Source organism: Hemiscyllium ocellatum, chromosome 43, assembly GCF_020745735.1.
Source record: "Hemiscyllium ocellatum isolate sHemOce1 chromosome 43, sHemOce1.pat.X.cur, whole genome shotgun sequence".
In the NCBI taxonomy this organism is placed as follows: Eukaryota; Metazoa; Chordata; class Chondrichthyes; order Orectolobiformes; family Hemiscylliidae; genus Hemiscyllium; species Hemiscyllium ocellatum.
This window is the reverse complement of record NC_083443.1, coordinates 24,720,390-24,736,073: the sequence shown is the minus strand read 5'-3', so window position 1 is coordinate 24,736,073 and position 15,684 is coordinate 24,720,390.

Sequence of the window (15,684 nt, the reverse complement as noted above, 5' to 3'; positions counted from 1 at the left end):
CTTTCTCGATCTCAAAGGGACAGTTTCAGTTAGTGGCAGAATAATGCCGAGTCTGTTGACATCTAGCTTATCTCTCCACGCTTCAGGCTCCCTGTCTTTATTCCTGATGAAGGGCTTTTGCCCGAAACGTCGATTTCGCTGCTCCTCGGATGCTGCCTGAACTGCTGTGCTCTTCCAGCACCACTAATCCAGAATCTGGCTTCCAGCTTCTGCATTGTTTTTACCTCGTTGATTTTAACCCGACTGCGAATCCTCTTGCAAGGATGCCTGCCTTGAAGAAGTTTTCCTCCTCTACAAGAATCTCAGGGAGTCCCTCTCCCACTGCAACTCCCAGGTCATTTACTCTCTGCTACTTTCTCCCCACCCCCACCCTCCTCTAGCTTATCTCTCCACGCTTCAGGCTCCCTGCCTTTATTCCTGATGAAGGGCTTTTGCCCGAAACGTCGATTTCGCTGCTCCTCGGATGCTGCCTGAACTGCTGTGCTCTTCCAGCACCACTAATCCAGAATCTGGCTTCCAGCTTCTGCATTGTTTTTACCTCGTTGATTTTAACCCGACTGCGAATCCTCTTGCAAGGATGCCTGCCTTGAAGAAGTTTTCCTCCTCTCTCTACAAGAATCTCAGGGAGTCCCTCTCCCACTGCAACTCCCAGGTCATTTACTCTCTGCTACTTTCTCCCCACCCCCACCCTCCTCCAGCTGATCTCTCCACCCTTCAGGCTCTCTGCCTTTATTCCTGATGAAGGGCTTTTGCCCGAAATGTCGATTTCGCTGCACTTTGGATGCTGCCTGAACTGCTGCGCTCTTCCAGCACCACTGATCCAGAAATAGGGCTGCCTATTGTCTAACGTACTGTGAACAACTGCAAGTAAAACGTGCTACTCGTCCCCGGCACGTGCCAGTATCAACATGCCATAGCACGCTCACACTGACTGCCCTTTGGAAGTGGGAGTCCGATACTGAAAAAACACTAAGAATATTTCACTTCAAGGGAGATTTTAAAACCGCTAAGCTATTAACTAACAAGCCTGTGCCTGACAGGTTGTGTGGGCTGAGCATTGTGCTCCTAATTGTTAGCTGACAATTTGAGAGAATAAGTTCTTTTTTAAACAAACTTGCACAGTATAATTTGCTGATGTTACACATCGTACACACTACTTTGATTCATATATTCAGCTGAGGTGCTCATAATTAAGAAATTAACTTATTTGTAGGATGAGGCTTAATATCTTGCCATCCAAAGTCTCATAAAGCAAGCAAAACAATTGAAATAAAGTAATTTAACTTGTGATAATAGTAAACTTGACACAATCGCATAATTATTGCAGGATGGGTCCCAATCCCCATTGTTCAGTTGTTGGAGAACCTACTTCCAACTGCATACTGGTGTCTCATCCAACATCACAATTCCCAGGAGCGATTGCAAGATGAAGGATATGCTAAAGTATGGCAGCAAGTAAGTATAATGTTTGCAGGAAGTGCACCACATTTTATAATTTAAGCTAATCTTGTTCTACAGTTATTATCTTTGAAGCTTTTCTATTCTTGGATTATCGCAAATTGTCTTGGATTCCCATTCCCTATTCACGTGTTTATAATCCAACCCGCCCAAGATTGTAAATTTACCAAATTGTCAAGTTAGTATTTGGAAGCTCTGCCCTACAGTGTAAGGCATTGTATCACCTCTCGTCAATCTAATTCCAAACGGTTAGTGTTAGATTAGATTACTTACAATGTGGAAACAGGCCCTTCGGCCCAACAAGTCCACACCAACCCGCCGAAGCGCAACCCACCCATACCCCTACATTTACCCCTTACCTAACACTACGGGCAATTTAGCATGGCCAGTTCACCTGGCCCGCACATATTTGGACTGTGGGAGGAAACCGGAGCACCCGGAGGAAACCCACGCAGACATGGGGAGAACGTGCAAACTCCACACAGTCAGTCGCCTGAGTCGGGAATTGAACCCGGGTCTCAGGCGCTGTGAGGCAGCAGTGCTAACCACTGTGCCACCGTGCCGTTCTTTATGATGTCCAAGGACTTAAACAATATTGGGTAGGCCACTTTTGGAATATTGTGAGCAATTCTGGTCTCTCTCCTATGAGAAGGATGTTGTGAAACTTGAAAGGGTTCAGGAAAGATTTAGAAGGATGTTGCCAGGGTTGGAGGATCTGAGCTACAGGGAGAGGCTGAACAGGCTGGGGCTGTTTTCCCTGGAGCATTGGAGGCTGAGGGGTGACCTTATAGAGGTTGACAAAATCATGAGGGGCCTGGATAGGATAAATAGGCAAAGTCTTTTCCTTGGGGTGGGGGAGTCCAAAACTAGAGGGACATAGGTTGAGGGTGAGAGTGGAAAGATTTAAAAGAGACCTACGGGACAACTTTTTCACACAGAGGGTGGTGCGTGTATGGAATGAGCTGCCAGAGGAAGTGGTGGAGGCTGGTACAATTGTAACATTGGAAAGGCATCAGGATGGGTATATGAATAGGAAGGGCTTAGAGGGATGTGGACCAAGTGCTGTCAAATGGGACTGGATTAGGTTGGGATATCTAGTTGTCATGGATGAGTTGGACCGAAGGGTCTATTTCCGCTCTGTACATCGTTTTGACTCTGCGGCTTTGTATAGGCTTTCATCGTATCTGTTGTAATCAACAAAGGTGCAAAATCCAATTACAAGGAAATCCAGAGAAAATGGCATTCTGTGATTTTCCATAAAAGCCATCATGTCAGAAAATCTCTGAAAGGCACCAAACTGGATACAGAATGTATCCAAAGAGATTGACAATTAAGTGGGCCAACATCACTCTTCACACAGCTACATCCCAACCAAGTTGGAAGCATAGTGGAGATTAAAGCATGAATTATTATTCACGTTAACAGTAGCATATCAAATTGACAGGCATGTGAGACCATCTGCTGACAACACTACGCTGCGAGCCACCACTTTGCTCATGTCCAGTGAGCGTTTCACTCTTTCCATTCTCATTTCACAAGCCAATGAAACCTTCCCACCCCACAACATTCTCAATGTGGCTTCCTCCACAATAATGAAAGAATGTGGTTCAGCATTAGCTTCTCCAAGCGCTGTTCGAGATAAGCAATAAACACTCGTCCTCGCCAGCAATCGGTCAAGTCGCCATGGGGTTGACCTATATACTAGGGGTTGCTGTCTTATTAAAGGGAGATGATTTAACCTGAACACTGTCCATGTCACATGCAAAGGGAGAGGTTAAGAAGTAAAAATCGTCACGGTAACGTCAACTGGTGCAGTAATTGAGCCCGTGTTGTTGGTGTTACTCTGCATTGCAAGCCAGCTGGTCAGCCCACTGAGCTAACTGACCCCCTTCTTTTTACATAATGGGGAAATATTGCATCATGGTATCATTACTGGACAAGTAATCCAGTGACCAAGGTAGTGTCCTGAGGACATGGGTTCGAGTTCCACTATGGCAGACAGTGAAATTTGAAACAATTAAAATCTGGAATTGAAATCTCAACCAGTGGTGAATGTGGAACCATGATCAACTGTTATAAAAACCCACCTAACGTCCTTATAGAAGGAAAACCGCTATCGCTGTCTGGCCTATTCCACATCTGACACCAGACCCACGGCAGTGGCTCTGAAATGGTCCGAGTAAATCTCATCAGTTCAAGTGGTAATTAGGGATGGGCAATAAAAGTTGGCCTGGACAATGACACTCACGTTCCATGAATGAATAAAAAACAACTGTGAATGATTAAACAATAAGGACCAGAAGTTTAAAGGAAGAAACAATTAAATTTTAATAATGCAGATGAACCCATTAAGTACTGGTGCTGAAATATTTCTGTTTGTATTATGAGTGCATTTTATCTAGATGTGACTTAGGCACTCGGGCAAATCAATTTCACAACAGGGTTTTAGAAGTATAGGACTTTATTTAAATGAGAGGTTTTTAAAATGATTCTCTAGATGCTATGGCAGATTCTAATTCAAAGTGACATGAGGCAGGCCAACAGTATCTAATGGACAGTGTCCATCACATTGGAGTCTTAGATATCCATTTCAAAGCATTCTGTCACAGTTTTGAAGAAAATTCCATTTGGCTAATTTTCATCATGTCCACCCCTTAATAACTGGTCTAATTGGTGCTTCAGTCAATATGAACTAACTAATTAAAGTTGGGAGTGCAAAAATGGGGATGTGCAGTAATTACTACACGTATTACATTACAGACAGTGGATCACAATATGCAGAGAAATTATCATTTGCAATGTGACCCAGGGAAAGATCTAAATGAGTGTTGGCTACAGCAATGCTCCTGAGAGAATATAATCCTACTTTCTTTATTCTCACTAACATTGCCCACCTCTAAACTCGGAGCTCCCAGGGAGATGTTAGTAACAAACAAAAAGGATTAATACTAAGGTCTTAATGATTCAGTCAGGTGGACTGCATGCTGTGTGCAGCAATCTGGTCTCATGCTGTTGGAAGGTAGAAGGTTTATTCTGGCAGGTCTGATTCATACCTTTACCGTTGTCTGAACGGCTGCTTGATTCTCACCAGAGGAAACATACAATAGAATGAATACAACAAAGTGCACAGCTTTAAATCCACCAGCCAACCCAACAATAGCATGAGATTCAACAAAATCAGATGCAGGATGCTGGAAATGATCTCATGACTTTGACATCAGTAAGAGAGAAAACCCGAGTCTGAAATGGGGACGTGAAGAGAAAGAGAGAGATCTTGGACACTGCACTAAAGAGCCATTTACAATAACCTACTGTGTACAGATGTAAATAAAGGCGTTACAGTACATAAAGAGATGAAAAATTGAGTGATAAGAAGGAAGCAGCCTCAGGGACATTGTGTGAGCAGAGACTATTATTCTGCGATGCTCCCCAGATCAATATCCCAATGTGTAGTGAGCGATGCTGATTTGAAACAGAACGTAAATCAAACCCCTAATCTTTCTCAGAACAACAACCCCACTCAGATTATAGTTTCCAAATGCTCTGATCATGCGTTAGTTATTATTAGTTTTTGAGATGTGGTCATTACAAGGTCAGTATCTATTATGGCACAGTGGCTCAATGGTTAGCACTGATGCCTCAGAGCACCAGGGACCTGGGTTCGATTCCAGCCTCAGGCCACTGCGCTTGCACGTTCTCCTCGTGTCTGCATGGGTTTCCTCCCACAATCCAAAGGTGTGCGGGTTAGGTGGATTGCTGTTCAGGGATGTGTTGGGAAGCTGCATTAGTCAGGGGTAAATGTAGAGTAATAGGGTAAGGGAACGGGTCGGGGTGGGTTACTCTTGTTGGGCTGAATGGCCTGTTTCCACACTGTAGGGATACTCATTCTTAACTGTCCTGAAGGAGGTGGTTGTGAGCTGCTGTAGCTGTGTGATACTGGGACAGCAAATGCGAATGTTTCTGTATGGTTTGATTAAACTGATTGGTTTACTGGGCCACCTCTCAGGGCAGGTAACAGATAACCACGTTGTTATGGGTCTGGTATCACTTGTAGGTTCTACCGGGTATGAATGGCAAAAAATGATCTCCATAAACTGGATAGGTTTATAACATTGCAATAGTTTCATAATCACTGGGATTTGAACTGAGTGCCTAGATGATGAGTCAAGTATCATTAGTAAAGTGGTTTCTTTGGTTACATTCCACTGAGGCCATGATATAACCTGAAAGCAGCACGACATGTTACCTCATGTAATGTAAATTGCAAACATATGGTTCTTGTTGAGAGGTATCATAGCATCTCTGAAGGTGAGAGCAGGGCCCACTGTGACCTTCTAAAGAGTATCCCCTAACATTATAACCCTGCCTATCCTACAGCCAATCCACCCAGCCTGCACATCTCTGACTGTAGGAGGAAACCAGAGCACCCGGAGGAAACCCACACTGACTCAGGAGGAACATGCAGACTCCACCCAGACAGTCACCCGAGGGTGGAATCGAACCCAGGTCCCTGGCACTGTGAAGCAGTAGTGCTGACCACTGAGCCACCGTGCTACTCCTATGTCTTGAGGGTCTTGATTTCTTCTTGAAGGTATGTTTTCAACTTTATGAACAACACAACTACTTACATCATTAGAACAACACAGACTTGTATGTAGTTTGGGTTCTGTGCTCACAATGTTACACATACATAACTAATTGACTGAATACAATACACTGTCTCCATTGCATTGACAGAGTGACTGAAGACAAGGCAGGTAATTGTCTACATGTTAGGGCATAGTGTAACTAGTTTAAAGCTACAGTACCTATCTGGTCTGGAATCTATGCCAAAGTGCAGCAGTTATCTCCATACAACTGTCCGGGTCATTTTGCCAGCAGCTACCAGTGGACTACCTGACCAAGAGAGATTATAATGTTGCCTGAACAGGTCAGTAAATAATGAGAAAAAGGACTAGGAGCTGATCTTTTTCTCCTTAACCAAGATGGCTCTGTGGCAATTTGCATACAGATATACCTAAGCCCACTGAACACAACAAAATGTGAGTTCAATGGAACATGGAATTAAGATGAAAGCCGAATGACAAACACTGTCAATTGTTGGAAACATCCATCTTGTTCACTAACGTCCTCTGGGGAAGGAAATCTTTCATCCTGAGCTTGCCTTTTTTTCAACTGTTATCATGCCTGCAGTGTGGGACACAACCCACCGATCACAGTCCAGTTATGTGAATGCCATCTTTCCCTTTGAAGTGTTCCTGTCTGGAATTCCCTTGACACTCTTCAGGTATGACTTTTCATGATTTCACGGATTCAAAGCTAAATGTCACCTATGCCTAGAACTTAAATCACTATTGAATTTGTACTCTCAGTCATCTTTTCACTTGTATGTTATTCTTTTTGAAAAAAAGACATTGTAGTTAAAAGTTTAATATTGCCGTAAATAATTCAGGATTATAATCAATTGTTTTAACTGGGGGTAGGTGCTGGAAGTTCTAACTGGACATTAAAAAGACAAAATCCAATTAAAACTAGGTTATGCTTCAAATATTGGACTACTGTCTGGTGTAAATCAAACTTTCACCTCCTCTGACCTCACAAACTCTGATTTAATCAAAATCAGACGCCATTCAGTCCATACATCTATATTGGTTGTCTGAAGACAAGTACCACTTATTATGGCCTATTCCCACCAGTTTCTTGTTTTTGAGATATATATTCACTTCTCTTTTTAAAGAAAAGCGATCTTGAGTATTTGCTATTCATGATGCTCTTCTAACCTTCTACATCGATAATTATCTTAGCCTCTGTTCCTTCATGATCACCTTAAACCATTGGTATCTTTTTATCAACTCAACCCAGTGAACAAATTCTTTCCACATTAACTTTGTCAAGCCCTCTGATAATTTAGATCGCCTTTGTTATATCTTCATCTTTGTTCTGATGGTGTGCGTGTAATTACTCTGTGATTTCCTCAATAGGTTTTCTGGTATCATTCAGTGAATCTCTTTTCTACATTCTCCGCAGCCTTGATATCTACATCAGGGAAAGATCACCAAACATGCACTAATTGGCGTGAGCAACTGCGTCACACAGACTGCAGCAGTTCAAGAAAGTGGCTCACCAGTATCTTTCTCAGGGTAATTAAGGAATGGCAATATGGGTCATCCTTGCTAGTGACACTCATATCTTAGATAAAAAAAAGCAAATTAACATTTTATGACAGGGCTATAAATTAATTTGTGCAAGCAATTATGCTCCCAAGGATAAGAGCAGTTGAAAGCATTTGTCAGACTGGTCGGTGTCTCGTGAAATACAGCCAATTTTAATAATTTAATGCTATAGTTTTACTAATATTTTTGTGAAGTAGTTTTTGAAAAAAAAATCCTCAGAGTACTCATGATTGAAGAAATGTGGAGGAATTACTTAGCTAGCTGGCGAAATTGGCATTGCTAAATGAGCAATTCAGAAAACCTGAAATTCCCTGGCAGGTCCTTTTCTTGATTCTAGGGCTTCAAGACTGGTACAAGGATTCTCAACTTCAGGATTGTTGCTGATGAAGGGCTTATGCCCGAAACGTCGAATCTCCTGTTCCCTGGATGCTGCCTGACCTGCTGCGCTTTTCCAGCAACACATTTTCAGCTCTGATCTCCAGCATCTGCAAGACCTCACTTTCTCCACAAGGATTCTCAAACTGTCCAAACAGCAAAACCTCCCACTGGAACTGCAGGATCGACGATTGAGAAAGCACTTAATTTGGGAGACATCACTTTGGGAAGGCTACATGCTAATAAGCAATGAAACAGGACATTGTATATATGACTATCATATTCCAGTTTGCAGTCTGCAAGTGTGAGTGTGGATGTATTTCTCTGCAAAGAAATTTGTCTGAGGTACAAACCTACACAAGATTTTTTTAATGAAGCAGGGTTTACATCAGTTTAGTTGCTTTTTGTGAGAATGGGAACAGATTGCAACGTTAACTAGCATAGCTCTCCAGCTCCAGACATAAGATCTGAACTGATGCAGTTGGAAGAGATGATTTTGGAATTCGTTGCAGGTTTTCTGCAATGTGATTGGTTCAGCCACATTTGTGTTGAGAGAAGCTGCTTCCTTAAGACAAAACACATTCACACCTACAAAGGTATGATGGGTAGAGAGAGGTCACCACTTCAGGAGACAGAGACACTGCTCTGTGTTGGAGCACCAGCAACAAACACCTTTTCTCCTCAGAGCTGAAACTCATTTTAAAGGTTATTAGATTACTTACGGTGTGGAAACAGGCCCTTCGGCCCAACAAGTCCACACCGACCCGCCGAAGAGCAACCCACCCATTCCCTTACTTTTACCCCTTACCTAACACTATGGGCAATTTAGCACGGCCAATCCCCCTGACCTGCACATCTTTGGACTGTGGGAGGAAACCGGAGCACCCGGAGGAAACCCACGCAGACACGGGGAGAATATGCAAACTCCACACAGTCAGTCGCCTGAGGCAGGAATTGAACCTGGGTCTCTGGTGCTGTGAGGCAGCAGTGCTAACCACTGTGCCACCGTGCCACACACAGTATGTTTCTATAATGCTGGGAACCAGGTGGACCTTATTGGCTGTGAGACCCCTGATTGGGGTTGTTAACCCAGGCCAATCCAGGAGCCCTGGCTGACCCATATACACAAGGAGTCACCTGGTGTGGAGGGGGTGGGGGGTGGTGGTGGAGGGTAGGTCAGAGGATCTCCTCATGGGTCTATTCCTGGGCCTGGCCAAACTGGCCATAAACAGGTCCAGGCAGCGGGCCGTGGAGGGGGTCGTGAGGGCCGACTGCCTGCCCCTTTTCCACGGTTACGTTAGGGCCCGAGTGTCTCTGGAGAAGGAGCACGCGGTGTCCACCAATACCCTCAAGGTGTTCAGGGAGAGGTGGGCGCCGCAGGGAGTGGAGTGTATTATTTCCCCCTCCAACGCTATTTTGATTTAATCCCTGCCCTCCCCTTCACTGTTTGATCACACAGCATTACCCTTTGGTGTGAAGGCCACTGCTTGTCACTGGCCATTTGGATGTTTCCTTTCTGCCTGGTGGTGGGAATGGAATAAAGATTCGTACACCTTGTGTCTTTCACTGTGCCTCACACCTGCGCAACATAACAAGGGTGCTGGGGAGAAATATAAGCATTACCGCTGTTCCTGGGAATGGACTCTGCATTTTGAAGAGAACAGTTTATGGTAATGAACTCTGTGTACCAGAAGGGACGCTGTTTGTTGGTAATTGACTCCGTCTTGTTGCTTGTTGGGTTTATCACCTGCACCGTCTTGTGTCCCTGGGTCTGGCAGACCCTCCCTATGAGCTGGGAGGCTGACAGGTCGTCCTGAAAGCTGTCACCCCAACAGCTGGAGGGTGGGTAGGCTCAGTGTGAACCAGATGGTGAGTCAGCTACCCTGAAGGCCGGAAGGTGGGTAGGCTGTTCTGACCGCTGTCATCCCGAGAACAGGTCATCGGGGTGGGCTGTCCTAGAGGTGGTCAGAAGGTGTGTCAGAGCAGCCGAGAGTCAGATGGTATGTAGGGGCAGACTGAGAGCTGGAAGGCGGGTAGGCGTCCCCAGCACTGTCACCCCAGGCTGGTACTGGGGCGGGCTGTCCTATAACTGGCCGGAAGGTGCGAAGGGTGGTTAGAGAAGGTGGGTAGACTGTCCTGACTGCTGTCGTCCTGTGGGGGAGAGGTTGGGGAAGCAGGATAGACTGTCCGAGAGGTGGCCAGAAGGTGTGTCAGTGCGGACCAAGAGCCGGAAGGGGCGTAGGAGGGGGCTGCCTTTGATTGGCCCGAGGTAGGAGGGGTGGGTGGTTTGCTGGGTTGCCATGTGTGTTTATGATATATGCACTGTTTTATTGATCAATTTGTCGGATTGTCTAAAGCAATTGCGATAACTGTTTCCTTCTTGCTTGACGTAGGGATGTGAGGCTTGTCCTTGTTCCCTTGTGAACTGGTTGGACGGAGCGGTTTAGATTAGATTCCCTACAGTGTGGAAACAGGCCCTTCGGCCCAACCAGTCCACACCGACCCTCCGAAGAGCAACCCACCCAGACCCATTCCCCTGACTAATGCACCTAACACTATGGACAATTTAGCATGGCTAATTCACCTGACCTGCACATCTTTGGACTGTGAGAGGAAACCGGAGCACCGGGAGGAAACCCACGCAGACACGGGGAGAACGTGCAAACTCCACACAGACAGTCACCCGAGGCCGGAATCGAACCTGGGACCTTGGCGCTGTGAAGCGGGTAAGTACTTTGTCAATCGTCGATCCTGCAGTTCCAATGGGAAGTTTTGGAGATGTGGAGAACAGAGACACGGGAAAGCTGTGAGAGATGGAGTGAAGTTTCTGTAGGCCTAGTGCATCACTTGTTAAAAAAAATTATAATCAGGGGATAAGAGAAAGGCATTGCTTGACATTGGTCACCCGGGGGTTGTTTCTTTCTGTTGAGTAGAATACAAAAAAAATACCCACACGGGATTAAGAACCTCCTAAGTTCAGGGACTGACTCTGAGCTGGCTGGACACAGCCCAGTATACTGTGCACATGGAAATAAAGGGGGACTTGGTGATGGGACACTGGCCTGTGTGGGCAGTTATTCCATTTCCTTTCCATCTTGTTAGTGCTGTCACCACACTCATGGCTCAGGATTCTATTCTGCGCAGCGAGAAATGGCTATTGTGGTCTCTGCTGGTGGTTTTTAGCCTGTATCTGGCACTAGTAGGTTCAGAGGAGATAGTGAAGACTGCAGACGCTGGAGAGTCAGTGTTGATAAAATGTAGTGCTGGGAAAACACAGCGGATCAGGTGGCATCGAAGGAGTAAGAGGATCTGAAGAAGAGTTATGCTCAAAACATTGACTTTCTTGCTCTTCAGATGCTGCCTGACCCGCTGTGTTTTTCCAGCACTACATTTTACCAACTCTTGTAGGTTCCTGCAAACTCTACTCTTTACACTATCATGCATAGTACTGCAAGGACATCTCACACAAGGACAGACAGTTCCTAACCTTTTCTGAAATCTTGCTGAAATCACTGTTCCATTATGCTATAGATCACCTTCTTGTCATTGTGTCCATTCTCATTGCACTGTACTATCCACATTCATGGCACAGCGCTGTCTCCCTGCCTCAGTGAGGGGTACTGGGGGGAAAGTGAGGACTGCAGATGCTGGAGATCAGAGTCAAGATTAGAGTGGTGCTGGAAAAGCACAGCAGGTCAGGCAGCCACCAAGGAGTGGGAAAATTGATGTTTCGGGCAAAAGCCCTTCATCAGGAATGAGGATAAAGCCCCTCATTCCTGATGAAGGGCTTTTGCCCGAAACATTGATTCTCCTGCTCTTCAGATGCTGCCTGACCTGCTGTGCGTTTCCAACACTGCTCTAATCTTGACTTGTCAGTGAGGGGTCCACTCAGTTCTGGTTCAGGGCTCTCCCTCCAGGTGTTAGACGGAGTAAATCAGGTTGACTTCACTTATGCAGTAAACAGAGGGTGCTGCATTGTTGGAGCGGTGGTCTTTCAGGTGAGACATTCAATGTAGTTCTTTTTACCCCTTCAATAATAAACCATGTGTCATCATGTGACAATGAGCATGAGTTCTCCTGAATGTTCTGACCAATGATTATCCCTCAACCAGTACATCTGTGTCCATAATGGTGAATGGACTAGGAACAGAACACTTGTGTGATGTGTTCTATGTTGGTGCTTTGCAGGATATTTTCAATTTGTTGCAAATGATGGACACAATGAGTGGCCAAACTGTGGCAGATGGAGTTAAGGCAGGAATTTGTAAGGCTCATTTTGTTGCAATGAAACCAGGAGCTATTGTCATATTTGAATGTTGGTTCAGAGCACCTTTCATTTGGAATTTCAATGCAATTGCACCCATTTGATACTCAAGAGATCTCCCAGTTTTCTATTTGGTTTACGTTTGCGCAAGTATGGTGGACTATCACTTTAAGAGTCCATTCAGTGGTGTAATGATGTCATCATTGGCCACCTTGGACAGACAAACAGCTCTTTCTGACCTTGCTGTCTGGAGAGTGAATCTCTTCACAGGAAAGCTCCTGATGTTTAATTCTCCAGCCTCCCAATTCCTCCTTCAAGGTTAACATGGCAGACGCTACAACCTAGTGTTGTTATCATTTGACTATTAATCCAGAAACTCAACTAATGTTCTGGGGATCTGACACACCTTCTGGCTTCCTCTGGGACAGCCCATCTCGATGACCCCTTCCCGGGATGACAGCGCTCAGATCGGCGTCAGGGTGGACTACCCAACTCCAGGTTCCCCCTCCGGCTCTTGGGGTGACAGTTTTTGGGATGACCTATGAGCCTCCCAGCTCACGGTAAGGCGTGCCAGACCCAGGGACACACAAGACAGTGCTGGTGATACACCTGGAAAAAGTGAGGACTGCAGATTCTGGAAATCAGAGTCTAGATTAGAGTGGTGCTGGAAAAGCGCAGCAGGTCAGGCAGCAGCCGAGGAGCAGGAAAATCGACGTTTCAGGCAGAAGTCCTTCATCAGGATATTCAGTCTCCACAGAGGCCTGGACCATCCACAGAGAACCAGGCCCACCCACAGGAACACAGTACATTATGAAGGTGCGGTTAACTCACAGGGTTTTAATACACTCCTAAAGGCAAAGCCCACTCCCAAACTCCAGGCCACAGCAAGTGCTCACCTCCCAGCTCGCACACCAGTGTTCGGCCTTTACAGAGGCCTAGTCCACTGACAAAGGGCCAGGCCTACCCACAGGAGCAGCTCATCTAGAAAGATGTATTTCCTCACAAGGGCTCAGTCTCAACACCAAAAAGTGAAAACACATTAAATAAAACAAAGAAAACCAGATGGCAAGCCCTGCCACAAAATTAACATCGTCCTTTTCTCAAAATAAAAGAGAAAAGAGTAACACACAGGCTGTAAGCAACAAACCCCTCATGAGAACTGAGTTATACCTGAAACACATTGACTGGGTAGATCAGGCAGTTTAGAAATCAGTCCTCAACAAAATAAAAGGAATAGCACTTAATAAAACTGGCTTTGTAAACCAGCCAGTTTAGGAATCAGGTTCTCCCAGAAAAATGCAGAAACCAACAGCAACAATAACCCATTGACTGTGGCCCAGACAAAACAGAGTCAGTCCCCTAAACTAACTGAGGAGATTCTATATCTCCTGGTTATATCGGTCAGCCAGGGCTTTCCTTATGGTCCCAGGTGAACAGCCACAATCAGGGAACTCATATTCTGTGAGGTCCTCCTGGCTGATCTCATTACAATCAGCACACATTATTCCCGTCAGGAAACATTTCCTCATCTGGAGGAGAAATCCCATGAGAAGCTGTTGAGAGGAATGTAACTGAAAAGTCCCAACATGAGATCGATAGATTGTTGCTCAGTAAAGGTGTTTAGTTTCAGTAAAGCTAGTTGGAGTTCAGATAACCAATTCAAACACTACCCCATTGAATGGCATGATTTGGAGATGCCGGTGTTGGACTGGGGTGGACAAAGTTAAAAATCACACAACATCAGGTTATAGTCCAACAGGTTTATTTGGAAGCACTAGCTTTCAGAGCACTGCTTCTTCATCAACAGCGTTCCAAAAGCTAGTGCTTCCAATTGGACTATAACCTGGTGTTGCGTGATTATTAACCATTGAATGGCAGAAGAGCACTGAGGAAATTAATAGCTTACTATTGTTCCTGTGTTAGAATGTTTCTTGTATCTGTTCCATTCTGCAGGTTTTGTGTTTTTATTATCAAGTACAAATTCTGTTTAGCAGAAACTCAGCAATTGGAACTGAGATATAATCCTGAAGTACAAGTCGACTTAATAATTATAATGTACTTTAATCATATCAGCTAATGTTAATTAATGTTCTGATGTTTTATGCTGGAACAGAAGAGATTGAACATAAAAGCAATTGATTGTACCTGAGGCTTTGACCAGCTGTCACTCCTGTCTGAGAGTAAAATGTAGGAGACCGTTAATTTATTCACACAGTAAGGCATGTCCCTCAGAGAAGGGATGTCGAGTCAATGGAGCTGTTTCTCTGAAGATGATGAACAGAAAGGAAGACTGTTTTCATTAGCTGAGCAGATACAGCTAATATTGGGAAATTGGTGGAGGGGAGCGGAGGGGAGGGGTAATTTTGAGTGTATCACCAAGCTCAGAGCACGACACTCTTGCCTCTGAGTGAGAAGGACATGAAATGAAGTCCCAGCCCAGCAACACATAACATAGGCTCATCCTCCTGGTGCAGTCCTGAGGGAGTGCTGCACTGTCAGAGGGTCTGTGCTGAGGGACTGCTGCACTGTCAGAGAGTCAGTGCTGAGTGAGTGCCGCACTGTCGGTGGGTCAGTGCTGAGGGACTGCTGCACTGTCAGAGAGTCAGGGCTGAGGGAATACAGCACAGTCAGAGAGTCAGTGCTGAGGGAGTGCTGCACTGTCGGTGGGTTAGTGCTGAGGGAGTGCCGCACTGTCAGAGGGTCAATACTGAGGGAGTGCTGCACTGTCAGAGAGTCTGTGCTGAGGGAGTGCTGCACTGTCAGAGACTCAGGGCTGAGGGAATACAGCACAGTCAGAGAGTCAGTGCTGAGGGAGTGCTGCACTGTCGGTGGGTTAGTGCTGAGGGAGTGCCGCACTGTCAGAGGGTCAATACTGAGGGAGTGCTGCACTGTCAGAGAGTCTGTGCTGAGGGAGTGCTGCACTGTCAGAGACTCAGGGCTGAGGGAATACAGCACTGTCAGAGGGTCAGTGCTGAGGGAGTGCTGCACTGTCAGAGGGTCAGTACGGAGGGAGTGCTGCACTGTCAGAGACTCAGGGCTGAGGGAATACAGCACTGTCAGAGGGTCAGTGCTGAGGGAGTGCTGCACTGTCAGAGGGTCAGTACTGAGGGAGTGCTGCACTGTCAGAGGGTCAGTGCTGAGGGAGTGCTGCACTGTCAGAGGGTCAGTGCTTGAGGGAGTGCCGCACTGTCAGAGCGTCAGTGCTGAGGGAGTGCTGCACTGTCAGAGGGTCAGTACTGAGGGAGTGCTGCACTGTCGCAGGGTCAGTGCTGAGGGAGTGCTGCATTGTCAGAGGGTCTGTACTGAGGGAGTGCTGCACTGTCAGAGGGTCAGTGCTGAAGGTGTGCCACACTGTCAGAGGGTCAGTACTGAGGGAGTGCTGCACAGTCAGAGAGACAGTGCTGAGGGAGTGCT